General features: G+C 34.8%; 1 long non-coding RNA gene and 1 other non-coding gene across 2 annotated transcripts; both read left to right on the forward strand.

The window, feature by feature from the left end:
* Positions 1-725: 725 nt before the first annotated feature.
* Positions 726-3,429, forward strand: LOC148781982 (uncharacterized). Its single transcript, XR_016055329.1, has 2 exons — positions 726-833; positions 3,199-3,429. It is a non-coding gene; the product is annotated as an uncharacterized LOC148781982 (long non-coding RNA).
* A 7,682-nt stretch (positions 3,430-11,111) lies between these two features.
* LOC18431114 (dirigent protein 22) lies at positions 11,112-11,908 on the forward strand. The gene has a single exon (XR_016056701.1). It is a non-coding gene; the product is annotated as a dirigent protein 22 (transcript).
* Positions 11,909-24,504: the final 12,596 nt, after the last annotated feature.

A 24,504-nucleotide genomic window follows, 5' to 3' on the forward strand; every position in this document is an offset into this window, starting at 1 on the left:
ATTGTTATGTAAGGACTACAACTTTTCTAAACTTAAGACGCTCACGGCTATAAGAGAAGGAAACACACAGCTGGCGCAAAGGAAGGAGGCGCACTTCCGCGCATGTATAAGCTATTGTCGCGCATGAAAGTAAAGGAGGCATCGCCATGAGTGTAAGGATGCCTCGCCGCATGCGCAAGAGACAATGCCACGTGCGAACTGAACTAACGCCGTGCATGTAAGAGTATCGCCGGGTGTGTAAGAAGGCATAGCGCCGACTGTAAGCGCCGGCTATGTAAGAGAGGAGGAAGCCTAGCGCCAGCTGTGAAGAACCTAGCACCGATTGGAGCATCGCCGCGCATGAAGTGGGTTATCGGCGGCTATGTTTCTGAGTGTGCAGCACCGGTTGTTTTGAGTGTCTAGCACCGGCTGTGTTGTATGCAGCGTCGACTGTGAAGAGACCAGCACCAGCTGTGAAGAAGAGAGAGACTAGTGTCGGCTGTATTTCTGACATGCATGGGTTGTGAGTGCCACCTATTGAGTGCATGCTGATTTGACCACCATTTGTCCCTTGCTTGTTGGGTAGTATGCCTTGAGTTTGCCACTTGTTGACAATGTAAGCCCATGTTTGCCACTTGTGAACTCTTACACACCACTTGTCACTTGGTACCATTTTCTCTTTTATAAATAAAACTCTTCTTATCTCTCTAAGAGCTTTTGCTCTCTCTCCCTCTCCCACATCCTTTCTCTCTCTAGAGCCCAAGGGAAAACCCTTTTGCTGCTACCGTTGGAGAGCCTTGCCAAAAAGGTTGAAGTTGTTTGTGTGTGAAGTTTAGGAGCACCATGAACATAAGGTAAGTGAGCCTAGCTATTATACATCAATAAATTCTAGGGATTTATGCTAAGTGTTGAAAAGGGCGGAAAAAGATAGGATGAAATGTATGAGCATGAATGCATTGTGATGAGATTGAAATCTCAGATGCCATGATCGATTGAGCCCCGCATATGATTCTATTTGGGATGAAAATGTGTGAAGTAGTTCACTTGTGGGAGTAGTTTAATATGAACTTGGTTTGCATCAAGATTTGAATTGGTTTATTCTGTGTTGAATGTTCTCGAATGTTTGTTAAACTTGAGAAGGCAAATTTCCAGACTGTAATGGTTGTTGCAAAGGACTTTTCAATAGTCAAACGGCATCCAAATGGACCCAAGCTGGTTTTGAATGAATTATGTGATTGTCTATTTCAAATTTTATTTTTATATCATCTTGATATTCCACATGGATTAGAAACTATGCTTCACAATGTGTGGGTATGTTACTGTTAAAATATTGCAGAAAATTCTTGAATGGTTACTCTTTTCATACGAAACTTGTGACCTATCAAATTATATACAAATTCTCTCAAATCACCGCCATTTGATAAATACATGTGTCTATTATGATGTTTATGTTTTAACCTTCCCAAATTCTTCATAAATAATGGGTCATACTTTAAATTGTGTATATATGTCACAGTTAGCAGATTTCACTGGATTTCACAGTTACTACCTCTGTTGTCACAAGTTTTGACTAATCAAATGGAGTCCAAAGGCTTCAAAACTTCTGCCACTTGAACGATATGTGTGTGTACTAAAAGTTGTATGTTGAACCCTTTTTGAAATTTCAGGTAGGTTGCGAGTTATGCCCCAAGACATGAGGGTATATTATTGTTCATAGTTGTAGGAAAATTTCAGCAACTGTCACTCACTTTGTGCTACACTTTTGACGTAACAGTTGTTATCCAAACACCTTTAAAATACAACCATTTTAAAGCTCTATGTGTAAAATTAGAGTTGCATATTTTGATCATTTTGAGATTCTCCCTAGATTGGAAGTTATTCATTCGAGAAAGGAGGTATATCACTGGTACATTACATGGAGATTTTCATATTTGTGTCTGTTGTAGAAATATATGGTTTTAAATGGTTTTGCACTCTAACTCTGTTCAAATGCGTTCAATTCACTTTCAGATGAGCCTTAAGTGAGTCTATTTTGAAATCAACTTTTGAATCTCCCTAAAGCTCTCCACTGTCTGAAACTAGTGCTTTTTCCTATGAGGGCATCACAGTTGTTGATGAAATGAAATTATATTCACTTATTGAACGATTCACTGATGCTTTTAAATAACAAGTGCAAAGAATGATAGCTGATGAACTTAAATGTTATTGAAGGGCCTCGCTGTGATAAGTGCTACATATTAACTGCCCTGGAACTATACGAGTAATGCTATGCAATCGTGCAGTGAGCGATCATTTGATAAATGCGCATGATCTATGATAGCCCTGTAATACATATTGCATGAATGAGACTATGAGTCATAAATGTTAATTGACAAGTGTAAATTTCGTGTGATAGCTCTCTTATGATGGATGCCTCATGCTAGTGGCGTAGCGTACATGTTGGTTGTATATTTCTGAATGATACTCAGACTTGTTAATGAGACTACAATTGTCGGTCATGGGGTACTGACTGAGTGCGAGTAAAGACCAATGCTTGACTGTTCTGTTCTTATACTATGTACTAACCACTACTCGACGGGCCACCCATTGATAGTGGCTACTGTTCTGTTATGATACTATAATTTTGAGAGCTATGCAATGGGTCACCCATTGGTGGTGCGACTGAACTAATTGATGCTATGAGCATTCTTAGGCAGGCCTTGTATGTGTTGGATGCCCACGATTGATATGAATGGGTGTCTGCTTTGAGGGTATTGCAGGGCCTACTTATGCAACTGATACCAGTGAGGTGCATGCTTTGGGCGTATTTGCATGACCTGACCATCTATTTATTGTGAAATGGAAATGTGCTCTATGATAAAGAAAGAGTATACTCCGTTAAGACAAGAACGTCTACTGTGAAACGTTTTCGGTTAGAGATGAATGAGTGATAATGCGAAGTGCATGATTGTTATATACCATGATGGTGTTTATTAAGGAAAGGTTTTTTGAAATGTTACTTCTTATGATATATGTTATTTGCACTGTGAACGTAAATGATAATTATTGTATTGATCGGATGAGAATTCTGATACCTGAAATGATGCCTGTAATTGATGCGCTGATAAGATTCCTGTTTTACCTGATATTTATATTGTGATGGATTTATTAATGATGCTTAATATCTAGACTTACTTACTGGGCTGTTCAGCTCATTCTATTATTTTACCATCTCTGTAGAGCAAGAGTAACAAGTGGAAGATGTGGCGTAGTGGAAGCTGTTGACGGTTGGGATTCGGAGCATACAAAGACACCCTCCCCCATTGTATGTTTTAATGGGCAGTTTGGCCCTAGTTATTGTTTATTGTGGAACCCATCTACTGTTAGGCCCGGATGCCCCAAACTAAGCTGTAATATTTATGTAAGAATTTTCATAGTGGATTTTTGGTGTATGAAAATTCTATTTCTTCATGTACTTTTGCCTTTTGAATCATTGCTTTTAGTTCCTTGCCATGGTTTGCTTTGTTTACCGCATTAATAAAGTGATGAGCGACTTGAGTGGCATTCGCTACCTGTGGATAATGAACCCACACCCGGTCACCCTCCGTCGAGTACAGCAGGGGGTTGGGGGGCAGGATCGTGACAGTTGTGGTAAACATTTAGACTGTTAATTTTCATTGTTTTTAGATGGAACACCTACTTGCATCTATTTTTAAGATGGATGCTTTACACTTTCTGGACCGCATCCAACCACATAAAACAATTTTCCATCTTTAAGATAGATGATTTTAAGGGAATTTAAAATTCAAGTTACAAATTAGATATGCATGACATGAAAAGGATTTCCTTTTGCATGATATCTTTGACCGCTCCAATAATATCTTCTAGTGTGTGTAGCCTTTGAGGCAAGGAGATCTATAGAAACCCTTGCCGTGAGCTTGTGAGGCAGTTAAGGTATATAAAAACCCTTCCTGCTCTCCAGGATAAATCATCTAGCTTTCTAACTTTTGGAACTTGGTCAGCATCTCCTTCTCTCTCTCTCTCATTCTCACGCCCTCTCTCTCTCTCTCTCATGGGCAATAGGGCACCGGTCCTTCTCTCTCTCTTTCTCTCTCTCTCAAAAACAACAGGGCCCTTGGCATTCTCTCTCTCCCTCTCTCTCTTTCTCTAGACAGAGTGAACTCTGATAGCTATACACAAGAGTACCTCGAGCCCCCATGCCACTCGTACACTACTAGCCGTTAATAGTTGCAGTTTGTAACTCCCTCCATTGAATAAATGTATGTCAAATTCTAAATTGTATTGTATATCTCTCTAGTTTTCATATATTCTCTAGTTTTCATATATGAATTTATATAAAAAGTTGTTTCAATAGTTTTTTTTCATTAATTCTAAGATACTTGTAGGTAGTAACAAAATATAAATAAAATCTACATTTTTCATATGTATTGGATTTTTTGTGTGTCAGTGGAGTGGAGTGGGGTGGGGTGGGGTGGGGTGAGGGGGGGGGAGGGGGGGGGGGGGGGGGGGACTTGTGTTTACTTGACGGACTTGGACAGGTTAACTGTCCCGATTTTGAGTTACTGGGTTCCAGCCCATGACCAGTTGACTGACCTAGTTCGATTTTTCCTACACCTTGCATATCTAGAGAGATAAACTTCATTTTGGGCCAAGAGAGAAACTGCATTGTGGGTATTAGAGAGAGTGAGATTCCATTTTGGGACTCGTGGTTTGATCCCTCCTCACAAGATGCTGCGAGTGAGATTAGAGGGAGAAAGGCAAGGGAGTCGTGTGATGCATATTGCTTGCCTCATATTTCTTTTTAAGAAAATGGTTTGATAGGGCTGCATAATAAGTGAAGTCTAACCTCATAACTCATCAAAAATTCTAATTCAAGTATTAGAAAACTGTTACATCGATCATGTCGGCTTGAACATTATAGTTGTGAAAAAAATTAAGATTTCAAGCTAAAAAGCAGTGCGTATTGACAAATTACCTCGAGCACCATTTTGCTCTAGAAATAAATATTCATAGTTCAGCAAAATCTATAGTGTTTGAGTTTTAAATTTTATTGTCAGTGTTGGAAATTGATTTTAGCGCCATCATCGATATTTCCGTTGCCAAAAGTGTTTTCTGGACGAGGATTAGAGGTGAGGCTTTATTTTGTTTTTATAAAGCCAAGGCTTTATAGAAACTTCAGCCTTTTTCTATAGGAAAATGTTTGTATCTCATCCTAAACCATCAAATTAAGGCGCACCTCAAAAATTCACTAGAAAAGGTTATTTCAATGCCCAAAAATCTTCAAATTCATCACCTCAAACTCAAGATTTATGGACATGAAAAAAAAAAAGATTCAAATCTTGGAAATAGTGCATCTTGTAATGCATTTCGGACCACCAATTTTCAACATTTTCAAGTGGCCATAGATGCTTGATCTACACTATTTTTTAAGATTTAAATTGTATAATTATATATGAAAATAAAATTTCAAGTCATCACAAAGATGTTCAGCATTGAAACAACAAGTTTCGACACTATTTGAAGGTACATTCTACTTTGATGGTTTAGAGCCTCAGCCACATACAAACCATACCCTTTACTATATCACACAAAATCACCTATACAATTATCACATCACACCGTAGCCCCACACTCTTGTATTTCTAAATTTTAATTCTTTAAAGGGTGAGGTTTTTAGAAGTTGTTGACCTTAAACAATCAAAGTAAGACGCAGCTCGAAATCTTGTTAAAAGATGAATTTTTAGTGCCAAAATCCCTTTTGGTGGCCTAAAAATCTATTGTCATCCCTAATTATGAAATTTAAATCCATAAAAATGATGTAGATTGAGTAGATTTATAAACATTTGAGCACTTTGAAAATGGGTGGTCTGGATAATTTGTTACAAAATGCTACTTTTAATATTTGGAAGCCCTTTTTTTGGCATATCCGTGCATTTTGAGGTCGAGATGATGAAGTATAGATTTTTTTGAGGTGCGTGTTACTATTATAGCATAAGGTTGATACCTTATATAAACTTTTTTCTTCTTTAAAAGGTTTGTTTTAGATTATGCTTTCTAATGGGTATGGAAATGACTTGGACTCCTTATATCTAGAAAGAGATTGTATATAATGAGACCATTTATCTTTGGTACAAGGAAGTCACAATTACTTATAACCATTCGATATAAAATTTGAGAGCTTTGGTGTGCCACAAAGTTCAAGAAAATTTCTTTTGAATTTCGAGCTTGGTCAATGAAATAAATACAATCACCCAATTTCATATCCAATGGTCACGATTAAATGTGACCACTTTATACCAAAGGCAAGTGGTCTCATTGATTATTTTTCCAATTGGAAATGGAGCGTGAATTTTAAATTCTCAAGTACTAATTAGTGTGGGTTCTAAAATTACCCATCTTCAAAATAAGAGCACCATAATACTGGATATTCTATAGTCAAAATCTCGAGAGTAGGGTTTTCCAACATCACTATTTAAATGGTGTATTGGAAGAAAAAATAAGAAATTTTCTTTAGAAGACTTCTAAAGCATTTTGAAACTTCGTGGGACTTTTCTATTATATTAAATGGGATTGTCTATAAAGAGACCATTTATCTTTTGTATATGGAGGTCACCATCATTTTTGTAGCTTAAATTTTAAAGTGGGTGTTGTAATAGTATCATTGAATAGACACAAAGTTCAAATTTTTTTTTTTCTAAAACTTCGTTATTCACCTCAAGCCATCCAAGTTGACATCTATTAAATGATAATGATTGTGACCTCCATGAATAAAAAATAAATAGTCTCTTTATAGACAATCTAGTATTAAATTCCGCAAAGTGACCTTTACGTAGTTCTCAAGACTTGTTGAGATTGGATAACGTTTGCCAATATATTACAAAAATTAGCATTTTCAAGTTAAAAAATAGAGCTGAAAATTACAAACTTGAACCGGGGATTAATTGATCTTGGTGGCACATACATCCTTCTACATAGTATTTGCCCACTTATTGGACTTTGAGGTGCAACGTAGTTGGTCAATATATTTCATGGAGGATTCCAAGTTGGTAAGACCCTATTCACCTCAATCTTACATATCTTAAGTTGAACCCCGATGCATAATGGCTCATTGATTTTTAAGAATTGTGCTTGGGCATGAGAGGTTATTAACTGATACTGTGCACTGCTGCATCTTAGGTTCAATTCATACTATGCTCAAAAGTAAAAAAAAATTGGTTCATTAATTTGCCCCTAATCTCGTATTTTAAATCCGAATAATTTTTTTTGCGGGCAGAAGAAGGTTTAAACTTGATTTTTGGCAAACAAGGTATAAGAAAAATAGAACTAACAACAAGCAAAAAAAATAAAGAAGGAAAAAAAAATACATAAAAAATAACAATAGAATTTATGTAAAAAATAACACTAAAATTTATGTGATTCGTCACAGATGTGCCTGCATTTAGAGTTGGCAATAGACCTGGACCCAACTCGGGACCTGTCGGGTATACCCAACATGGGTCCAGTTATGGGTCCAACATTGGGACCCGACGGGTAGGGTTCGGCCTCAAAACCTGGACCCAAACACTATTCAAGTCGGAGTCCAGGTCCGGGTCCGGTTGGACCCGACCTATACCGTAAACTGTTGGAGATAAAAAGCCATATTTGTTTCGTTGTATTATGCATTGTGTACATTAAGAACTCGTAGTCATCTTTAGCTATTAAACGAAAAATCATACGGCCTGAAATATAATGACGGATAATTGTGACCTTGTTGCCAGTATTATGGGTATAAGATGGTAAAAAAAAGCAAAAAAAATAAAAAATAAAAATAAAGCTCATAATAAGAGTGGCAATGGATCCAACCAAACTCGAGTTACAAATATGCCTGAGGGAGCGCCTAGTTTAGCAATATAGGGTAATCCTACGGTAGCACCAAGTATATCTACTTTATTGGACAAGAGATTTAGAAATGAGGGCCGGTACGGACGAAATTGGGACACGCCTATCTTTGCCCTGGCCTAAGCCTATCCCCTAACCCACATTTTGTGGCACAAGCGCTAGTTTTATAGGGCTGGGCTAGGCCACGGACCCAATTTCACCTCTAATTTAGAGGATATTCTACATTTATTTTTTCTTCTCTAACCAGATAACATATTAACAAATAAAATAATTCTTAAACAAACTCACGTCTAAGTTCTATCCAAAAGAGATCACGATGCTATTTTCTTGTACAATTGTGCAAGGCATATGAAATTCCTCTTTCCCACGTGCGGTTATGGAATTAATATGAAAATTTTTAATGAAAAAAGTTAGGGGCTAAGGCTTAAAAAAAAAAAAAAAAAAAAAAAAGGGTAAAACCTCACTTCAAAACTCACCAATAGTTATAGTTGCTTAAATCGATCATATTAACCTCGATCATTATGGTTATGAAAAAACTTCAAGCCCTAACATAATGTATATTGTAATATGTTATCTAGTGTGGATATTCAAGTGTTTATGGATCCACATGACCTGCAACCTTCGTTTGGCTACAAATTCATAATCAGATTTTTTAAAAAATGGATCGATGACCCATAGTAGCCACCCCAATAATTAGGTTGGATTGGTGGATCGGTGATCCCGATCGGCCAGTTTTGTTCTCAAAAAAATTTCAAAAAATCACTAAAATCTGTAAAAATAGTGTTTTTTGAGTTTTCAAAAAAACAAAGGTGTTATATTATGTACTTTCATTATTTTATAAAAAATTGTAAATATTGAGACATTGTTTCATTGTATGGAGGTTTGTTGACCATTAAATTCACATCACTAACAAGAAAAAGAGCTTACAATCAACATGAATATAAATACATGGTGTAAAATGGAACATACAACAATTAAAATATAACCTGATATCAAAATGAAACATATGTTGCTCTTTCTCTTCATCATGTTGGTGCCACTCAGTTAATTATCTCAACAGTTCATCAAGTTGTTTCATGTACGCCTCATAATTGTCTCAATAACTTGTTATATATTTTATATAACAATAACAACTTAATATAATTTAAAATATATTAAAATTTTATTGCTCTATAAAATAAGTTATTATAATGATAACAAATAAGCAATAAGTGTAAGTTATAAATATATTTATTTAAAAATTACAATCTATATTAAATATGAAAATAACATAATCTATATAACAATCACAATTTATTTATAATGCTTTATAATACAATAATTTATTACATAAAATTATGTACCATTTTATTGTTTTTATAAAAATAAAATTTTTAATATAATAAATAGTTAATAAGTCAACAATTTTTATATAATTATATTCATTCGACATAATAATATTAACTTAATCATGATGTAATCATAATCACATAGTTATACTAACATAAGTTTAACATAATTATATTAAGTTATTAATATAAATAAACAACAATAATTTTAATATAACTATTCTAATTATTGTAAGTTAATTACATGAAATTTCTTTTTGTAATTGTATGCAATCAAAACCAAACTATATGTACTTTATTTTTTGTAAATTACAAAATAAGAAATAAATATTGTTAATTTAAATAAATTATTTTATAGACGATCTCATTTTTGTAGAGGAACTTGCCCTTTTATAAGAGAGAGATTAATGGGAACGTAGAAGCAAGAAAGAGAGAAAGAGAGAGAGAAAAAGAGAGAGAGACATGTTAATGGAAACGTAGAGATATAATGGAAAATGTCTAACTTTGAAGCAAAGGTTCGGGAGAAATCAGCTAGCAAAACAATATCCTACATGGGAGGATTGTGGGAGAAAATGACACCATAAAAGATATGAACCCCACATCACTAATAAAAGCTTATTATTAGGTAAGCATGATGAGAGGTGCAAAAGCCTATTGCTCATGAGGTAGCATAATGATAGGTGCATAGGTAGGTGAAGTTAGTGAGCCCACAACTTTTTTTATTGAAAAAATATTGGAAAAATCCCGTTCATTCATAAACGTTTGGTTCTCTAGTAAAGAACGGGCTCGAACCAAACGGCTCTTGGGGGACACCGCCTGATCCCGATATTACGTAATTTGGATTGCACATGATGATTTTCGATACAGATAGGACTTATATTCAAGATTTTAAAGCTAGATTTTACCTTTTTTTTCCATAAACTCTAGGCCTTATAAAAAAGGAAAAAGTTTATATAGAGCCTAGGCTATAAATAATCAAATTAGAGCCTACTTCAAAAATGTCACTAAAAAAAGTTGTTTTGATGCCCAAATATCATCAAATTGATCATCTCGACATCAAGATGCATGGACATCAGAAGAAAATGGATTTCAAGTTTCAGAAATAGTGCATCTTGTAACACATTTTTTCATTGTCACTTTTCAAGATATTCAAGTTTTCATAGACATGCATGATCTACACTATTTTTGAAGCTTTTAATTTTATAATTAAAGATAAAATTATATTTTAAGGCTATTACAAAATTTTTAGTATTGAAACCATATTTCTCGATACTATTTGAAGGTGGGTTCTAATTTGATTGTTTAGAGCCTCGGTTCTATACAAACCGCACCCTATAAAAAAAAATACACATATAAATAGGACTTTGTATGGGAGTGAATCTAGAATGTTCTCCTAGATGTAAACATGTTCCTTTAGGAAAAATTTATATAAGATGTCAATCTTATACTGTATTAGTCAGATACATTTAAAAAACCCATTAAAGAAGGTCGTTTTTATGCTGAAAATATACAAATCAATCATATCAACCTCGAGATTTATAGACATGAAAAAAAAAGGATTTATAATCCCCAAAATAGTTTCATCTTCTAACACATTATTTAGACCATCTATTTTTAATATTTTCAAATATTTGTAGATTTGTTTGATCATCACCATTACTAAATCATTAAAATTATAAATTGTGGGCAACAATAGATTTTCATATCACAAGACTTTGTGGCAACAAATCTACAATTTTGGCATAGTTGTGCAGTGCACCGATAGTATAAGGTTGACACCTTATACAAACCTCATCCCTGAATTAAATGATAATTGTCAGCCACCTCTCCACTAACCCAGCAGAAAATATTAAAATAGAGAGAGAGAGAATCCATTCTACTCTACTTTACCATATTTCACTTTGTCTATAATCCATATATACCTAAACATACAACACCATTCCTCAATCTCGCTCTACCTGCCATCCTCAATTTCCTTTGTTTCTCTTGGAGCATCAACCTGCCTTCCTCCTCACTTTGTCTCCCAATCCCATGGCCATGAATCTCTCCAAACCCTCCTCCATGTCTCCTCTCTTTCTCCTCCTCGTCACCATCTTCTTCACCATGGCCACTGCCCAGAAACAAGACAACCTACCCCTAAACTTTCTACCAGAATTCGGTCTTGGAAAAGAGAATGTGAGCCATCTCCATTTCTTCTTCCATGACATAGTTGGTGGCCCGAAACCAACAGCCATACGTGTGGCCGAGGCAGACTTCACAAAAACATCTCCGACTGGTTTTGGAGCCATCGTGATGATAGATGATCCCCTAACAGAGGGACCCATGCTTAGCTCTAAGCTTTTGGGGAGGGCTCAAGGATTCTATGCATCATCAGCTTTAGAGGAACTTGGGTTTCTAATGACCCTCAACTATGTATTTGTTGAAGGCGAGTACAAAGGGAGCACCCTCAGCATTTTGGGGAGGAACCCTGTGATGAATGAGGTGAGGGAGATGGCAGTGGTGGGAGGAAGTGGAGCTTTTAGATTTGCTCGTGGCTACGCCTTGGCCAAGACCCACTCTTTTAATGACACAACTGGGGATGCTGTTGTTGAATATAATGTGGAGGTTATTCATTATTCCTCATTGAAAACCTTTTTTTAGGGATTGTTTTCACCATGATACTATTTACCTGTGTTGTAAGGAGATAAAAAATAATATAGTCATTGGATTTCAAATTGGACAAATTAGGGTGTGTGACAAAGTTTGATTTTTTTTTTTTTTTTTAATTTTAAACCTAGTCAATGACATACAACCACCCGATTTGAAATCCGACGGATAAAAATGATTGCTACTTCTAATAAAAACAAAATTCAAAATTTCCAGGTCTTTCCTTTTGAAAGGAGAATGTAACAAGATAGAAAAATGTATATTATATGTAATAAGATACAAAAGAGTATATTACACTATTGTATTATTATTATATATACAATGAAAGAAACATACAAGACATAGTGTGTAGGGCACAATTATTTTCTCCAAGAGTTCCCCTCTCTCTAAAATTCTTTACGGTATCAGAGCCTCGGATTCTATCAAATCTTTTGTGAGATTAAGAACTTTGTAGCCTCAAAAATATTTTGAGGAAAGCTAATCGGGATGATGCACATAGATGGACTTGCATACCAATTTTAAGATGGAGTCTCCAAACCAATTTTGTGTATTGTTATATTTTGATTCTTCCCTACGAATTTTTGGGCCACTTTTGGACCATGTCCCCCACATATAAAGGTCTTACCCTAGTTTACAAATTTTTTATAGTGAAATAAAAGTCGCGAGTTAACATGGAGGGGGAGGGGGAGGGGGAGGAGTAAAAAGTCGCGAGTTAACAGAGAGAGTGCGTGTGAGAAATAGGAGGGAGGGAGGGAGTGAAGATTAATACTTAATACCTATATCTATTAATATCTATTAATATTATATTCATAATGGTATTCAGTTTTTAGTTCTTATTCTAGTTATTTATATTTACTATTGAACTTTTATTCTATTTCTTTAGATTATAAATTAATAAAATTAGAATGTGAGAGGAGGGATGGGGTGAAGATTAATACTATTTATAAGAAATATTATTGTAGAGAAAGAGAGAATGAAGATTAGTTCTCTTCACAAGAAATATTCTTCGTTGTTACTCTCTTTCTCTCTCGACAAGTTATCTACTTCATAGTAGCCATTCACCCACAAAGTTAATTTTCTTGGAACCTTCAAGCAGCATTTCTTTCTCAAATTACCATCTATAGCATATAAATAGTGAATGTAGGAAAGTATTATAGTATGCTACATGCACTCTTTATATGGTACAAAACCCAGATATGGTAATTGGTGAAAAAAAATACTGCTAAAGGTTAGCGGACCATAAGTAATTAGAAAGAGACTCTGATAATGATGTTGTAGCATACTGTTATGGGTAAGTAATTTAACTTGCTATCTCAGGCAAAAGAGTTATTCAAAAGGATTTTTTGATCTAGGATTTATTTTCAAAAGAAAAACAAAATTAAGTTCTTGGACTTGATGGTTCAAACTTTGAATGGTCTCTATTAGCTGATCGATTAGGATATTCCGCCTATTGGGTGTGTAACCACCGAAGAGAACGAATCTTGGGTAGAGGGCTCCTCTATGTAATGGAGTTGAGAGAGCGGGGGAGAGGTACTTTTGGCTATGAAGTCACTTACTCCTTTCCCTCTTTCTCTCTTTAGAGCACCATGTCTCTCTCCTTTTACTAGAAATCGATAAAAATCATCTACCAAAAAATTTCCTTCTTTCTTTCTCACTAGAAGCCCATAAAAAAAGCTTTTTCCAATTAGTGAGTGTTAGCGTATGGATATCTGGTTAGTATTGATATACATCATTATGGATACCTATCAGTATGGATATGTATGTATATGGGTATATATATCTCTTGATAAAGTTAGGTGTCAATAGGTATCTCAAGATTAGTTAGTAATTATCAATATCTGTTGGTATTTATCTAGAACTGTTATTAGCTGTATATTTATATAGGGTCTTGTATATTCTTGATGAATCAATAAAGACAGAGTTTCTCTGCAAGAGTCACCTGTCAAGGAATAGGATTGCCTCGAGTCACCTGTCAAGGAATAGGATTTGGGCTACGCAAGATTTGGGAATTATGGTTGAAAAGGAAAAGAAAAGTTTTGGATGGGTTGTCTCTGGAGGTTGAGGAACTTATATATAGAATATTGAATACGGTATGGAATTAGTTTAGGGTAACAAAGGAAGGTTTTGGGGTTACTAAAGTTGATGATTTTAACAACTTGGAAAATTTAATCAAGTATCGATTTTTTTTAAAGCTCGAACAAGACTCAGTTGGGTTCCTCTGCCTACGGGTAGCGACAAGATTAATTGTGATGGATCTTCTCTTGGAAACCCAGGCAATGCTGGTTTTTGGGGGGTTGGTAGAGACAATGAAGGCACTATTCTTTTTTATTATGCTGGTCCATGTGGTGTAATAACTGCTAATCATGCTGAATTGGCGGCTTTGTTCCAAGGGTTAATGATTTAGAAAGAGAGACATATGGGGAGTTCTTTGATCATTGAAGGGGATTCTCTTAATACTATTAATTGGTGCTCCTATGTTTCGAAACCCCTTGGAGATTAAGATCTCTCTGGTTGAAGGTCATGGATTCATTATCTTCTTTGGTGGTAACTTTTCGGCACGTTTTAAGGGAAGCAAATGGGGTTGCAGATGAATTGGCAAAGAACGGAGTGTCTTTGAATTCTCTAGTTGTTTTTTCTGTTATGATGTAACCAACGTATTGCGACTCTATATCTTTTAATAAATGTTAAATACTATTGTAAAAAAAAAGGAAGTTTCCAAAATCATTGATCCAGTTCGGAATCGTCCGATTCGTATTGAAAATAAGTTTCGCTTGATTCGTATAAAAAATCGATTCGTAATGAACTGAAGTTTTTCATCATTTTTTCAATAAAAAATGTTGTCAGCCCAACCTTATTATGGACATTTTATTTGTCAAAACATTCACTCATGGGGCCCACCAATTTTACTTATAGAGTGCACCTATCATCACGCTTACCTCATGTGTAAGGCTTTCATTAGTGTTGTAGGGTTCATACCTTTATGGTGCCATTTTCACTCACAATCCTCTGATATAGCATATTGTTGAAGATTATAGCAATAGGAAATTAAGTTTTTTATCGTGTGCATTATAAGACATTGAGTTTCCTTACACTTGTAGTGAAATTTGTTTCCTAAAAGACAAGAATTGTAACTCTATAAATATCTAAGAAACAAAAGTAATCCCTATGAATATAATATTGGTTTACTTTTTGTGGATGTAGACACCATTGTCAAACCCTATATATGTTGTGTTGATCTACTTCTCTTTCTTTGTTTCTCTTCGCTATTTCTTTTATTGCAACTTCAACATAGTATTAGAGTAACCTGATCCATCACTATCGGTTTAAAACCCAGAGGAGAACTTCGCCCTCACGTGTATCACTCTCTCTGGCCTTGCTTTCTTAAAGACCATGTCCTTATCTTGCACTCCTTATCTTGCACCAGGCTGTGGGTCTTTTTTGATGGCTGATCCAAAGGGGGCAATGATTTGGATTTGCATGCACTCTATTTCACGCGACCGAAACAGTTCATGTGAGATTTGCCAGCATTAATATGCAAAAACCCATTCATATCTCACTTTTTTTTTTTTGCATCAAAGGGATATTGTAAGACCACATCCACGTCTCCTTTTATTTATTTACTTATTTATTTTGCATCAAAGTGATTTGGAAAGCCTTTTATTATTATATTTTTTGACGTCATTCTCAATTGATGGCTAGTTTCTTTGCAAGGGCCTTGGTTTGGTTTGAAGAAAAAGTAACTTGTTATTGCAAGTGGGAGCGTTTAGGCAGCTGCGTATGCATTGGCGATTTCTAGAGAGAGAAATGATAGTGCTTTTTGGGGCCTTCGGTTATTTCCGATTAAGGTGTATTCTTCTCTTGAATTGTTATTTACTGACTAGGTTAGTCTTCGGGTTCCCTTTATTTCTTGTAATGGCAAATTCAGAATAGAGCTCTAACATGAAACTTACTACTAGTCTTTTGAATAAACTTAATTATATTGTTTGGTCGAAAGTTGTTTCCCATTCTATCTTTGGAAAATCTAAAGTTGGACACATAACTAGGAAGAAAATAAAAAATCTTGATTTCAAAACTTCCCCAATAAAGTGTTGAGAAATCTGCTCTGGTTACCAATAATGAGAAATATGAAACAAAAAGGCCTCAAAATAGTAATGGAGGTAGAGGCTCTAACAATTATTGTGATAGTGGAAGGGGTCGTAGTAATAGAGAGCATCATAGATGTGACCACTGCAACAATATAGGACATGTGAAAGAAATGTGTTGGAATTATATCCACGCTTAAGGCTCATTAATGACAAGACATCTGACAGATCTATCGCTTATATTGTAGCTACTCAAACTCATCAATACAACTATGACCATTATCAGCAATCAATTAACAACAATGGTTCTTCCTCCATACAGGATCTTTTTTCTTTATTACCCGACACATATAACCCTTATGCGTCTATATGTTCTAGTGACACTTTGCCTTGGATAATAGACTCAGAGGCTACAAATCATATGACTGCTAACTTATATTATCTATCCATCCTAAAAAATAATGAAAATATCAACCATGTGTCTATTACTTAATGGTTTATTGATTCCTGTACAAGGTGTTGGTAAGATTAAGTTCTTTTCTAAGTCTCGTACTCTGAAGTTATGTTTACGTCATCATTTTTCTCTAATTTGATGTCTATTGGTAGAATTATTCAGAGCATGAATTATAATGTTATTTTTTCCCCCAGCTCTGTGTTTTCCAGGACCTGTCCATGGCGAGGAGTATTAGTGAAGGAAGACTATCTCATGGCCTGTATCTATTTAATCCGGAGAATAAGGTCTTGATTGCTAGTTAAGATAATATTGATTTTAATAAATTATGGAATTGGAGATTTGGATATCCTTCTGATAAAGTTTTGAAAATCTTAGTACCCTCTCTATCTTTAAACTCCCATTCTTATGAAGTTTGTAAATTCTCAAAATAGACAGGACGTCATTTTCAATCTTCTATGTCTGTCTCAAAGTAACCCTTTTATTTGATAGATTCTAATGTGTAGGGATCAGTTGATTCTTATGCTGACTTTAAATATTTTGTTACTTTTATTTATGATTGGTCTCATGCTATTTGGGTATATTTATTGACTTAAAAGACATAAGTTTTTTCTGTGTTCAAAGAATTTTTCAAATTGATTTCCACTCAATATAATAGTAAGAATAAAGTTTTGTGAACTGATCATGGTGTCGAGTATGTAAACAAAGCTTTTTTTGAGTGTCTATGTAATATTGATATTATATACCAAACATCATGTGTTGGAATACCTCAGCAAACAAAGTTGCTTAAAGGAAAAATAGACACCTTTTAGAAGCTACAAGTCTTTAATGTTTCAATGCATGTTCCAAAAATTTATTAGTCTAAAGCTATTTTAACTGCTTGCTATCTGATTGACAGACTTCCGATTAAAATTCTTAAGGATGAATCTCCCCTTGAAGTTATGAAAATAGAAATATTGATTTGTCTCATTTGCATCTATTTGGATACATATCTTATGTTCATCTGGATGGGCACAATTGGGATAAACCTGATAAACATCCCAATAGATGTATCTTTCTTGGGTACTCCTCTATTTCAAAAGGATACAAATGTTATGATCCCACAACCAGAAAAATATATAATTATAGAGATGTTCAACTTATTGGAATTAAGTTCTATTTTCATGACATATTGGAGAGTGGTTTAGAAAATAGGACTCAAGGAAGTGCTTAAGAGGTCATTTGCCCTTACCTTATATTAGTATCAGTGATGTGTCCAACACACCTGAAACAAGTCATGATAATTAAGCCGAAGTTAAAGATACCTATGAAACTCACCAAGCTAGTTTAGAAGAAGAAGACTGCCATGGCCCCACCTGATCCCTCTTTATGCAGGTCTTCTCTTATCTCTCAACCTTCCTCTAGACTTCATGATTTTATACTTACCATGCAGTTTCTTATCATGTTCAAAATTATATTTTCTATAAAAATATCTCTTTTCATTATTTTACATTTTTAAGTTCTATCTCTAATAATTCTGAGCCAACTAATTCTTAAAATGCTATTTCTTAACCTGTGTAGAGGAAGGCCATGAAAGATGAACTTCAAGCATGTAACAAGAATCATACTTGATAAATTGTCAAGTTACATAAAGGGAAGAAAACAATTAGATGTAGATGAGTTTTCAAAATCAAATATAATAGTGATGAGTTTGTTGAGAGATATAAAGCTAGGTTTGGTGGCCAAAAGATTCACCCAAACATATGGAGTCGACTATAAAGAGACTTTTGCACCATTTTCCAATATGAATATTGTTCGTGTTCTTTTATCTATCGCAATTAATTGTGGGTGGTCTCTTCATCAGATAGATGTTAAAAATGTCTTCTTACATGACAACCTTGAAGAAGTCTATATAAGTCTTCCTCCAAGCCATTTAAAGAAAAAGAGAAAGATCTTTCATGCAAATTAAAGAAGGCCTTGTATAGACGTAAACAATCACGTCGCACATGGTATGCTAAACTTAACTCAACCTTAACCATACTATGCAAATGATGTTTGCAGGTACCGGACTGTGCTTGACGATCTAGGACAGTCGGTTGGAAAAAACCCATATTACCTAGGCATAGAAAATAAATCGAGAAGGGTTCTAATAGGTCATCACTTGATGAGGTCGGAGCATATGCCCGGATGAGTGAGCCAATGGACTGTGTGACCCTTGTGTGTGATGGTGGCCTACAAAGACTGGAGCCAAAGCCTCATCCATGTGACATCACACGACATGCATATTGTTAGATCGTTCGGGAAAACAAGTAAGCCACTTTAAGGGTGAAGCGCATGCATGTGCAAGAGATACCCCTATGCACCATAGGAGCTGTGGTCGCATCACGTCTAAGTGACATTGACTCGTCTTAAGGGAAGGACTTGAAATCCACAGATTGGAATTGCAACCCCTTGGCTCATCGGCTAAACTTTGGTGACCCGTTAATGAGCCACTGCTTGGACTGTGGGTCATGAGAAATATTGGGTCGGTATGATAAAGCAAGTGTGATCTGTAGTCTACAGTTGAAGGTGGAGTGCCCCATGATTGTTGATTTAATTCCTAAACCATATGGATCATTTTTTCATTAAATTAATTTGATTGTGATTGTTTTGTGATGAAAATTATTTTAAAATTATTATTTGAATTTTTATGAACCACTGGATATTTTATTTATAATTTTTAAATTTATAAAATTAAATATATTGATTTTACAAATTTTTTAAATATTCAAATAATATTTTAATTTTTTTATTAATTTTAAATATATAAAAATATCATGGGGGCCCATTGTGCACATGGGCCCACCATATTTCTAGAAGGTGGAGCCCATGAGTTCCTCCATTGGGTAGCACGCCCCACCCTTTATTCTCTTTCCTATTTTTTGGTGATATGTCATGTGGCCATATGATTAGAAGATAGTGACTAAATATTGACTTGATATATATTTGAAAGACTTTGTAGAAAGATTGAGTAGACTTGTGCTATTTTATGGTGAGCACAATATTTTGATTAGATTGAATTAATTTAATTTATATTTATGAGAAAATCGTTTAGAAAAAGGGGATAATGGCTCATGCACCTTCCATAATGTTGGTGACTCATCTATGAAATTGATAGCTCAAATCTCTCACCCCACAAGTCACCGAAGATCAATGGTTTATATTCAATCTCACAAGAAGAGGCAAGCTAGGAAAAACCCTAAGAAACCCTAATCTTGTTCAAAGCCTATAAAAAGGGATTGTCTCTACCCAAAAATCCCTACACCTTATCTCTTTTACCTAATTTTGTATTTATCTCTCATATCCCACTTAGAATTTCTCTTTCTCTCAAGAAAGCCCAAAAGGGACACGTCCCACTCCCCCATCTTTGAGATCTTTCTCACTCCCACGTCGTGAAAGGATTTAAGGTTTGGGCTATAGAGTTCTTCTCTCTCCCATCTCTCAACTATGGATTTATGGCTAAGGGTTTTAGGGTATAACAAAAAGAGAATCCATCTCTCTCAAACTAAGTTGCTAAGAGAATTCACATAGAGTTTTAGTTTGTGATCAAATGCGTTCATGTTCTATTGGTGTGGCTTGGCCAAAAGTTGCTTTCCCGGTTGAGATTGAAGGTTCATTATTGATCCTGCGCCATCGGATGGTGGTGACTCAGTGTGGGGTGTAATAAGCCCGGTTGAGCTAATCTCCGACGCACTTTTTTGTTTTGTTTTGTTTCTTGTCATATTTAATTATATTGTCTTTATATTACCAAGCATAAGAATTGTGGATAATTTCTTTTTTTAAAGAAAATTAGTTAAATAGAATCAAGGTTTTTAAAATCTTGGATTTGTTAATTTAATTTTCTTTGAAGCAAGAGTTGTTGTAATAAGACTAGTTGTAAGTGATCTTTTCCAAAAGAAAAGAAAAAGAAAAAGAAAAATAATGGTGAAAAGAAGAAAATAAAATAACATATTCTCCAGCAAGATCTCATTAGTCTTTCTTTTATTGGTATCAGAGCTATAGATACTTGATGACGTTAGTTGTCTTTTCTCTTTATTGAGTGAAGATCAAGATTGGGAGTGAGAAATAAGAAAGCTAATGATCTTTGTGGTCAATTGATACACCTCGGTTAAATAATTATTGGAATAATCAAACATCGAAAAGGCAGTCTGCATAATGGGTAATCTAGGCTATTTTGGATTAGTGGTATGAAAACGATAATGATGTATTTTTCATGTATTTTTCAATTGCATACTTCAGTGATACTGTGTGCATTTGATAATAGGATCTACATTCAAAATTTCAGTGGGAATTGTGAGTTATAGAATCATCAATAAAGGGTGTCAGTTTTGACCCTACAAAATTCAAGAACCGTCAATTGAGTTCCGTGATTTTTTCCACCAACCATATGATTTTATTTCTTGCTGAAATTTTATTGTAACTCACAAAATTGAGTCTACTTTCAAGAAGAAATTTTCTGTAATTTGGTATGTTCTTCATTGAGACTTGAATATCTATATTTATCAAGCCTACTTAAGAGAGTGATATGTGCTTGTGGATATAAATATGCTACCATTATATGTCTATTTTTTTAAAAAAATTTGTTTCAAAGGAAATCTCCATGAGGGTAGAGAGAAAATACAATTTTATTAGACAATGTTCATCATGGATTCTGCAGTATGATTTATTTTATGATGTGCATGTCACTTTTTTTATTATTCTGAAGAAATTTATTATTTGATATTCACACCATGATGTTATAATTTGGTTTTGAGTCTAGTTTTCAATACAAGAGATTTCAGGAAAAAATTCTCTGAGACTTGAGAGACAATTTTTTTATTGAGAGATGCTCAACTTGATTTTCCTCAGAAAAAATTGTATTATGATGTAAAAGTCACTAAAAGGTAGACCCACTAAATGGTATACTTTAGGGATGGAATTGATTCTTCGAGTCTATTTCAGTACTCAAAAGGATTCAGAAAGAAACTCTTTATAAGTTGAGAGATATCATATTTTTATTGTGGGATGCTCATGTTCTATGCTGCAGAAATTAAAAGATGTGGCATGTTAAGGCACATCTTTTGATTTCTAATTATGGAGACCTTTTTAAAGCTCATTTTAAAAGGTTTTATAATAGTCCATGAGTATGGTTTATTATAGTACAACTTCAGAGAAATGTAATACAGAGTTGGCAAGATAAGATACTCTATATGAAGAATGTTCGATTTGGGAATAGCAGAAAAAAGAAGAAATGCAATATCTATAAAAGCATCTTGGTTTCTTCGAAATGAATGGATAAATAGAGTAACACTAAAGATCAATGGGAGAATCGAAATTGTGATATTTGAAATCTTGGGATGAATAAGATTATTTCTTTACAGTGTGAGACTGGGAGAATCCAAGTACCAAAAAGATGGACATGTTATGACAATATATTATCCATCAGTTGCGTGCTCTTTCAAGATCACAAAAATCTTGTCAAACAAATAAAAACAATTAACCAAGGAAGCCCAGGTACCACACTACATAGTTATGAGATATGAAATATATCTCACAATACATGGTAAGATCATATAGGGAAAGAGGATTCAATATATTTTAAATTTATATGCTTTGGTTATATTTTTGCTAATTATTTTATGAATATGTATAGAGTGTATTAACATTAAGTGATAGGTGCTAACATATTTGAAGGAGTCATTTTTTGAATACCCTATGTTTTAGTACCTCATTGTGCTAGAGTATGAACTACTTAAGGTAGTAATATACATGGAGATGTGATTTTATTTAGGGCTTAGAGCCCTAAAGATGAAACACGAGAGATGAGTGTGGCTCGTTAAAATATATAAGCATTAAGGGAGTGTTTTGATGGAACTCGGTCTTAGTGACCATGCTCCCAATAATTTCTACAATATGACATGTTGCATGTGATTATGATCTCTTAATAAATTCTCCATATTTGTCAAAACGGAAATATTTTGTCAAGGCTTTAATAGACATTCTTTATTCATGCTTTATTTTGGATAAAATTATAAGATGGTATTTATGATTTGTTTTTGTAGCCATGAACCTGACTTGGTAGGAAATTAAAAGTGAATATGATAAAATGATTTATGAAGGCTAAGCATGTATTTTTAATTAAAATTGGATGATTTAAAAAAAATCTAAGTCTATAACTATGGTTTTGAGAAAACCACATAATCTTTTCTGGTCCATTAAGTCTATAAATATGATTTATTTTCGATAAAATTATAAGATGGTATTTACGATTTGTTTTTGTGGTCATGAACTTGACTTGGTAGAAAATTAAAAGTGAATACAATAAAATGATTTATGAAGGCTAGTCATGTATTTTAAAATTAAAATTAGATGATTTGAGAAAAACCTAAGTCTATAAATATGGTTTTGAGAAAACCACATAGTCTTTCCAAATCTACTAAATCTTTATGAAAATCATTTTAAATTGTTATACTATTATATAATTATTGCTTGTGAATATATATATATATATATATCTCAAGTCAATATTTTTATTAAAGAGAAATACGTTGCGTCTTGACAGCATTCATAAAAATTAGAGAAAAACTGTCACGCACTAGTTTTTAAATACCCATATGCCTTGACCCATGTTTCTAGTTATTTAAAATCATCGATTACCTAAGACCTTGAACCATAGGGAATGTTGAAGTAAAGCCATCATGTTAGGCTTCCTTGACACATGTTGTGTTGATTAGATAACTTGGTTTGTATGGATTTACTACCAAGACAACTAGTATGGTTGAACCTTTAGGGTTCATGAAGGTTTTGCAAATTGTAAAACCAACAGGTATTGAATTACATATTGCATAAGACTTGTTACGCTACCTCATGATATATGCATAAGAATGTTGAGAATGTATATGTTATATGTGCAATAATTGGGTGGGAGCTGCTACAGTCGCACGTTTTTTTTAGCTGCTTGGATATTCAGATATACAGGTGCAACCTATCTCATGGATCCAGATAATGAGAAGTTTACATATGGATATGTATTCATACTTGGACCGGGTGTAGTTTCTTGGAAATCAAAGATATAGAATGTGGCAAAATTGTCGACCATAGAGGCAGATAAGGATTTTCTGTGACGACACGATGGCAATTTGCACGTCAAATAAGGCACGATTTCATAAGAACTCCAAGCATATATAACCATGTTTTTTCACCTGAGGAATGATGTGAGATTGAGAAAGATCGAAATCCAAATAAACTAAATATTCCAGTGGGAGCACCTGCTAGTATTTGATAGGCCAAATGGAACAACAGACTATCATGTTGTTCACCCATGGAACCCGAATGTGTGACGCGGGTTGTATGGCTACAAAAGGGAGCAACTTATTTGAAGAACTCCTTTGAGCTCATGAACATATGACCCATGCGAAGAGGGTACGTGATGGTCTTCTGCGATAACAAGTCTGTGATTTGCGAAGCGATATGAAAGATGGGCTACGAGCACATTTGGGATGAGATCCGAGCAGTAAAGAGAAAAAGACGTTGCTTCTATGAATCCTTTTGTGAAAGGATTGATGGAGAAAGCTATGATTAATGTATTGAGAGAGAGTAAGTGAAAAATGCTCGAGAGAGAGATTGTAATTGGGAGAGAGAGATGGAGATGAGAGAAAGTAAGGACGAGAGAATGTAAGGCGTTCAAAGGCCAAGTTAGAGATGTTGGGTTTATGTGGCCTTTAAAGCCCTTATGAGTGCTTGTGAAATGAAATGATATAGTAGAACAAGAACTCAGTGGGAGTATGGTCCCTTGTGGATAATACAATGCAAACAATTTTTGCAGATATTGGGCTGTGCTTGACGATCTAGGTCAGTCGGTTGGGAAAAACCCATGTTACTTAGGCATAGATAACAAACCAAGAAGGGTTCTAATGAGTCATCCCTTGATTGAGTCGGAGCATATGCCAGGATGGGTGAGCCGAGTGACTGTGTGATCCTTATGTGTGATGGTGGCCAACAGAGACGGGGGCCAAAGCCTCTTCCATGTGCCATCACATGACATGCATATTGATAGATCGTTCGGGAAAGCAAGTAAGCCACCTTTAGGGTGAAGCACATGCATGTGTGAGAGATACCCTTATGCACTATAGGAGTTGTGGTC

The sequence above is a fragment of the Amborella trichopoda genome, chromosome 5, assembly GCF_054954075.1.
Source record: "Amborella trichopoda isolate Santa Cruz 75 chromosome 5, AtrichopodaSantaCruz75HAP2 v2.0, whole genome shotgun sequence".
In the NCBI taxonomy this organism is placed as follows: domain Eukaryota; kingdom Viridiplantae; phylum Streptophyta; class Magnoliopsida; order Amborellales; family Amborellaceae; genus Amborella; species Amborella trichopoda.